Consider the following 7,947-nt stretch of genomic DNA (forward strand, 5'->3'; position numbering starts at 1 on the left):
TAACTACAGGTGCCTTGTTAAGCATAGTTGCCATTCTCAGGGATTCTGACTTGGTAGACCTGACCACCAGACCCTGCGTATTTAACAAGTGATTTTGTTGCAGGTAGAACTGTGGTTCAACAAAGAGGAAGGTATTATGAAAGATGGGCTAGAGTAAAACTAGCAAATGAGGCAAGGACTTGATCCTTACACTAAAGGAATCAGAAGGCTTCTGAAAAGTGTTAAACTTGGGAACAACAGAATCTTTATAAAGAACCTTCTTCTAGGGCTTCCCTGGTGGTGCAAGGGGTTAAGTCTAGGCACTATCAAGCTATCCCCAGCCACTGTGGCATGAGTTCAATTCCGGCCAGGGAGCTAACCCACATGGCACAGCAGACCTCTCCTGTCTCTCCTGCTGCTCCCCTCGGCAGTGTATTTCAGTAGATCTGCCTGTTATGCTCCCCACTTTGTCCTCTGGTGAATCCTCTCACTTCGCTGGCACCTCTGGCCTACACCACAGTTCTTGTATGCATAAATAAATAAAAATAAATCTTTTTTTAAAAAAGAAAGAACTTTCTTCCAGCTGCAGAGTAAGTGGACTGAAGAGGGACGAGCTGCTGGCCGATGTGATCTTCCAGCCTGCAGTGGATACTGGCCTGAATTAGGAAAGAAATGGTTTGGGACAGAAAAGTGGCCAGATTTGGGAGAGGAAAGGAACAGTAGCTGGTCCTGGTAATGCACTGGTTGTGAGATCCCAGTGTAGGGAGGAAGTTAGAGGCAGGGGAATGGATGGACAGGAGCCGAAACCGGGTAAGGAAAGTTGGAGTGTGAGGAGTGGAGGATCCAATGTGGAACGCGAGGGGTCGGAGAGGGACAGGCCATGGTGCACAGGCTGCTGCATAAGGACGCAGACTGGGGAGGGAAAGGTGCCGCACGCGCCGGACCCCCCGTGACGGGGACCACCACATTCAGGTGTGGGTTGAGTCCGCAGCTGGAGAGAAGCCAGCGAGGTCCGGACCACCTTTGGGACCACGTCCCCAAAGTGACCCGCTGCGAGGCTCCAATTCCCGGCATGCCTCTGGGCGGTGACCTCATGGGCCCGGGTGCTATGGCCTCGGCCTCCGCTAGATGGCGCTGCTCCCAGCAGTCCAGCGCGCCCCGCCGGCGGCTGGGGGCTGCAGCCCGGGAGGAGCGGGAACTCCCGCCCGCTGCCTGCTACCGCGGGGCGCCGCTCGGACAGGCCAGGCCCGGACAGCCCCTGGCCGAGCGGTCAGCGCGACGGAGCTGGGGGCACTGACCGGCTGGTTCTCGCCCCCATCCCCGCGCTGTTGCCCATAGTCTGTGCAGGCTTTTCCCGGACGTGCACGTCAGAAATCTGGGCATCCTCCTTGAGGAGCCCTGTCATCCTCACGCCCACACAGGCGGTTCTGTTGCTCGTTCTGCCTCTGCGGCATCTCCAGGACCCTTCCCTGACCCCAGGCCTCTCGCAGACCCACGGCCGTGGTGATTAAAAAGACTAGACAGGGCCTCCGCGGTGGCGCAGCGGTTAAGCGCTGGGTTGCGAAGCTGCCCGCAGCCTCTGCAGCGCTGGTTCGATCCCCGGCTGCTCCCCGGCCACCGGAGGAGGGTCCCACATGGCGCGCAGACCTCTCCTGCCGCCCGCTGCTCCCCTCAGCAGTGTCCTTCGGTCCTTCTGCCTGCTCTGCTCCCCGCTCTGGCTCTGGTGAATTCTCTCACCCTCCCGCGCTTCTGACTGTACCCAGTGCTTGTATAAATAATAAACAAATAAATAAATAAATAAAATATTAAAAAAAAAAACAAATCTAAAAAAAAAAAAAAAAAGACTAGACAGACTCCAGGATAACAGACTCTGTGACCTTGAGGAAATAACCTTCCTATGCTCTAATTCCCTTAAAATCAGTTGGAAATAATATTACCTCATAAGGTCGTTGGGATGACTAAATTATATCCTTTTTCACTACAAAGCAGGTGGTCAGTAAATATCAATTATTTAACACTTATCTCTGTGTTGCTGGAATGTATTCATTCACTGGCCCCAAACTCCTCAGTGGCTTCTGATGGGCCAGGATCCAGTCCGCACCTTTCGCTTGGCCCATAGGTCCTGTGAGTCTCATTTCCTGTTACTTCTCATCTCTTCCTCCCCCACATCCTTTGTTGGCTTTATCACAGATTCTTTTGTGCCTTTGCTTGAGTACACTTTTCCCAGTTTCTCTCCGTGCACAGACTCTCTTCACCCCTTGAGACCCACCTCAAAAGCCTTCCTGTCACATATCCCCCAAAGTTTTGAGATGCCCAGAACTGACATGATCAGAAACAAAGTGGAAAGACTATGGAACAATATGTCACGGTTATAAATATGTTTGAGCACGCTGTGCTTAGTTTTAGGGACAAAAATAGTCCCACTTCTGGGTTTGCAGTAGGTGGCTGGGGAGGTGATTGAGCTGGGATATCAGAAGAGGCAGGAGAAAGGAAAAAAGAGCTTCCTCTACCCCTTATCCCACGAGGTGCCAAGTGCTGAAAAAGTCACCTCCCTGGAAACCAGGTCGGGTCTCCAGATGCAAGTGTTTTATAGATTCTTGGAGGCAGGCTGCACACCCATTTGAGCAGTTTTTCTGGCTGTAGAAATGGGTGCCACTGAGTCAAATGCCCATTGGCGCCTGGTACTTTGAAAACCAGAGGCTAGAACATGTGAGGAAGCCAGCCTGATTTGGGTAATGTAACTTGGTATACCCATGCCTATGCTCAATGTCCTTCAGCCACTCAACTGTATCAACTTCACAGAAGTGAGGGGCACAAAATGTAAAATCCCTTCCCAACTATCTCAGTTCATCCACATACCAGAAAGTGTGCCAGACCTCATCTGGGCAATGCTGGATTGTTGGGGCAGATAGAGGAATGTCATTTTTGCCCCTTGGGACTCAGATTAGTGCAGGAGATGAATAAGCCATGAGGGTAACATATGACAAGTGCTGTGAGAGGATTAAGTGAATGAGGAGCAGGAATGTAGTGTGGTGATTAGAGACCTAGACTGGCATCAGATGATGCAGTAAGAGTGCTTTGTGCCATGTAGGAAGTGATCAAGAATATCTACCTAATGCTATTTACCCAAGATGCATTGCAGCAAGCAAAGGTTTTTTTTTTTTAAAGATTTATTTATTTATGCATACAAGAACTGGGGTACAGACCAGAGATGCTGGGGGTGAGAGAATTCACCAGAGACTGAGTAGGGAGTAGAACAGGCAGATCTACTGAAATACACTGTTGAGGGGAGCAGTGGGCAAGTTAGGAGAGGTCTGCTGCACCATGTGGGTTATCTCCCTGGCTGGGATCGAACTTATGCTACAGTGGCTGAGGACACCTTCATAGGTTGCGTCTTAACCCCTTGCGCCACCAGGGAGACCCCAAGCAAAGATTTTGTACCCAGCTCATTCTCATCTTTTTGCAGGCTTCCCAAACAAATGTGAACTACCCCCATATAATCCCTGTACTTATCATTCACAGTCCCCCTGAGTCCAGATGAGTATCTCTCCTCTCCAGTAGTCTGCGGTTTTTCACCTGAAGAGAGGATATGTGGGGAAATGGGCAGGACAACAATGGAAGAAAGACTGGGGGAGGGGCTGCCACCTCTGCAGGAGGTAGCTCAGGCCCTTGGGGTCCCAGGGAACAAAAGAGGGCTTCCCTTGCACATCTTGGGGAAGGAGGCCGCTGGAGGACTTTGCATGAGAATAAGAGAGCCGCAATTATCCATGTCAAAGAAAGAGAAGGAACTCTCTTGGCACTTGCCACTGCCAGGCTCAGGTCCCCAACAGTACAGATCATCAAAGACACAATTAATGATGCCAAAGAGTAACAAAAAGGAGACCAAAGATGTGGTTGGATCTTCTTTCTTGCCCCACTGCTTTTCCTTTGACCCAGACTTTTAGTTGTGCAAGGCTACTTACTGTGGAGCTCACTGGGGACACAGGACTCCATCGAGGGTCTAAATATAAAGTCAGTCAAAGGCCATTGACTCCCATCTTTATCCAAGTGTTGCTAAATAGCAGCTTTCCATTTTTCATTTCAGGATTAATATGTATTTATTTGCAAATATGTTGGAAACCACAAATGAGCAGCAAGAAAATATATTTTCTTTTTTCAATTTCCTTAAAAATATAGAAAGTTAGGGCCTCCCTGGTGGTGCAGTGGGTTAAATGCCACACTGTGAAGCTGTCCGCAGCCTCTGCAGCGTGGGTTCGATTCCCAACCGGCCAGGGAGATACCCACACAGAGCAGCAGACCTCTCCTGCCTCACCCGCTGCTCCCCTCAGCAGTGTATTTCAGCCAGTCTGCCTGTTGTGTTCCCCACTCTGTCTTTGGTGAATCCTCTCACCCTCCACACCTCTGGCCTGTACCCCAATTCTTTTTTTAAAAGATTTATTTATTTGTGCATGCAAGAACTGGAGTACAGGCCAGAGTTGTGGGGGTGATGGTGAGAGGATTCACCAGAGACAGAGTGGGGAACACAACAGGCAGACTGTTAGAAGATATAGCTGCTGGAGGTGTAGAGGGGTGGTCAAGACATGGGATGTTATTCCTAGGGGGAGCCCTAGACAGGAAAATGAGAAAAGAAACATAGGTCCAGTGAGCCACCCCACTCCAGCTTCTCTGCAGGCTGTCTTAGTTCTCCATCCCCAGGGCTTCTATCTAGAAGAACTGTTTAGCAGGGCAGGGTACCAGCCCTGGGGAGTGGGGAATTAGGAGATAAGATGGTCTCTACTTGGGGCCAACGTGCAAAACTAATGACCTAACCCATTCTATTCTTTTTTTTTTTTTTTAAGATTTTTATTTATTTATTTATACAAGCACTGGGTACAGTCAGAAGCGCGGGAGGGTGCGAGAATTCACCAGAGCCAGAGCAGGGAACAGAACAGGCAGACTGATGAAATACACTGCTGAGGGGAGCAGTGGGCGGCAGGAGAGGTCTGCGCACCATGTGTGACCCTCTCCAGTGGCCAGGGATTGAACTGGCGCTGCAGAGGCTGCGGGCAGCTTCGCAGCCCAGTGCTCAACCACTGCGCCACCAGGGGAGGCCCCTAACCCATTCTATTCTTCCTTAACACTTACTTTTAGGCATTGTGCTAAATGATGGACAGGCATTTAGCATGTAAGAATCTTTAATTCTTACTAAGTTCTGTGGGGTAGGTGTTCTCTATTCCCAATTTATGGATAAGGAAACTGAGGCACAAAGGAGCTAAGTGATTTGGCCAAGTTCATAGAGCTAGCAGATGGAGAAAGAAGAGTTGTGAAGATTCCTAAGTTTTCCTCATTATGACGGGTGGGCTGCCTGGGTTGGATCCAGATGCGCTAACCCTGGGAAGGCCAGGCCACCTCCAGCCTTCTCCAGGAGCTGACCCTGAGAGGAGGGAGACTTCCGCAGGACCCCTTCCCAGATCTGATGGCTTTTGATCGGCTGGCTAGCCCCAGAAAATATGGGGGTGTGGCTGGGCTGGGACGGACTGGGGATCTAATCCCTTTCTGACCCCAGGAGAGTTTCTTGACTAGTTGGAATAACAATGATTGATCATGGGGGTTACTGAAAATCCCACTGGGTAGGCCTGAGGTGAAAGAGCAACCCAACAGATATGATACAAGGAGGTCAGAGGAAGCTGACATACCAGCAAGAAGGCTAGGATGGATAGATCTGGATCATCAACCACTGCAGCACCAGTTCAATCCCTAGCGGCCAGGGAGCTTCCCACAGGGCACAGCAGACCTCTCCTGTCTCATCCGCTGCTCCCATCAGCAGTGTATTTCTGTAGATCTGCCTATTCTGCTCCCCATTGTCTCTGGCTTACACCCCCATACCTCTGGCTTACACCCCAGTTCTTATATGCATAAATAAATAAATCTTAAAAAAAAAAAGATGGGGCCTCCCTGGTGGTGCAGGCAGTTGAGCGCAGCACTGTGAAGCTGTCTGCAGCCTCTGCAGTGCCGGTTTGATCCCTGCCGGCCTCGGAGCAACCCACATGGCGCGGCAGACCTCTCCTATCTCGCCCGCTGCTCCCCTCAGCAGTGTATTTCGTCAGTCTGTCTGTTCTGTTCCCCACTCTGTCTCTGGTGAATCCTCTCACCCTCTTGCAATCTGGCCTGTACCCGGCTCTTGTATAAATAAAAATAAATCTTTAAAAAAAAAAAAAAAAGATGGATAGGACTGGAAGTGCAGCTGACCTGGAAGGAGAGGATACCCTGCAGGGGGTTTCAGTGACAGCCTGGTTTTTCTTCCCTGTGACTTAGAGCAGTTAAGTGCCTTCCACTTGCTTTCCCTTGTCTGTAAGAATTTTGTCCTCCCAGAATAGTTGTGATTGGTTTGGTATCTAATAAGCACTCAATCATTGCTAGCTACTATTACCAAGTACTGAAGATGTTCCTTAAGAGCATGCCTAGACATCCCCTCAGAGTGGGGTGGGGATGAAAGGAAGCCCCAGGATTCTGAATGTGAAAGCCCATTCGGAGGCTCCAAGGCTCTCTAGCCTAGAATGCATTTATGACGCTTATTAAGTCCTAGGCCGGGGTCCAGTCCCAAACTTGGCCCTACCCCCTCCTCTTGAAGAGGTCAAGAACTCTTCTGGGACTTTGGCTGGAGAAGTATAAAGATCTGGGTAGAAATAGACAAAAACCACAAACAGAAGCTCTGCCAGATGAGAATGTTCCCCACAGTTCCCCTCACCAGTAGACAACATATGGGTCTCCAGAGATAGGTGCAGGGCAAAGGAAGAGTGGGAGGTGCCACCATAAGCACTCATTCCTCTCTGCTGTCTTCTCTCTCCCACAGAATGTGACAAATTGTACCTGAAACTGAGGAAGGGGGAGGGGAAAAAGAGAAGCAACAGGGGCCCTTAAAAATGACTTCCCCTCACTACAGAATTTAAGAGAATGAGCTCAAAGGGTAATGGGAAGGACTGAGATTAGACTGCAAGAGGGATTTTATTTACCTACTGATAGCTGTGATAAATGATCAACTTATAAAGAGGTGACATCCCTTTTGTTGATCTATAAGAATAACTACCTGGGGGACTCCCTGGTGGTGCAAGGAGTTAAGACACAACCTATGAAGCAATCTGCAGCCACTGCAACACAAGTTCGATCCCCTGCCAGGGAGCAATCCCCATGGCGTGGCAGACCTGTCCTGACTCGCCTGCTGCTCTCCTCAGCAGTGTATTTCAGTCAATCTGCTTGTTCTGTTCCCCGCTCTGTCTCTGGTGAATCCTCTTACCCCCCACACCTCTGACCTGTACCCCAGTTCTTGTATGCATAAATAAATAAATCTTAAAAAAAAAAAAAAAGAATAACTACCTGGCTAGGTGCCTCGTGCTCTCAGGCATTAGTTCACCAATTCCTACAGTGAGTGCTAATATCCCCATTTTACAGATGAAGAAACTGTACCCAGAGTTTGGGAAGCCATTTGCCCAATATTATTCAGCAAAGAAAATGGCAGTGTGAGAACTCTGGAGGTAGATTGTGTTGTGCCCAAGATCAGCAGACTCGGCGAGCATAGCCTCCAAGAATCCAAAGACAGCTGATGCAAATGCGAAAGGGAGTTTATTACAGGCTCGAGTCTGGGCTCACGGCACCTACCAACGCGGTGGCAGATAGCAAGAGCCCCGAACAGAGGAAGCAGCGGTCTATTATAGGGTCACAAGCGGCGCGAATTTTGAAAGAAGCTGGCAATTACTCATTGGCTACTACAAAGGCATTTTGGCATGCACGGTTATAGTTTCAAACTGATTGGACGGTTAGAGATGCTGTCCCATTTATGGATAGGACTGCCCTCATTGGCAGCTGGGGTGGTCTGCTTTTTCATCACCAAGTGGAGTGAGGGTTGTGACTATAGAAACTATCTCCGGAATGTGGCTGTACAAGGACTAACATATCAAGGTGGAGGATATACAAAATGGCGAAACCTTGGCT

This window comes from Talpa europaea (assembly GCF_964194135.1).
Source record: "Talpa europaea genome assembly, chromosome: 13".
Classification (NCBI taxonomy): domain Eukaryota; kingdom Metazoa; phylum Chordata; class Mammalia; order Eulipotyphla; family Talpidae; genus Talpa; species Talpa europaea.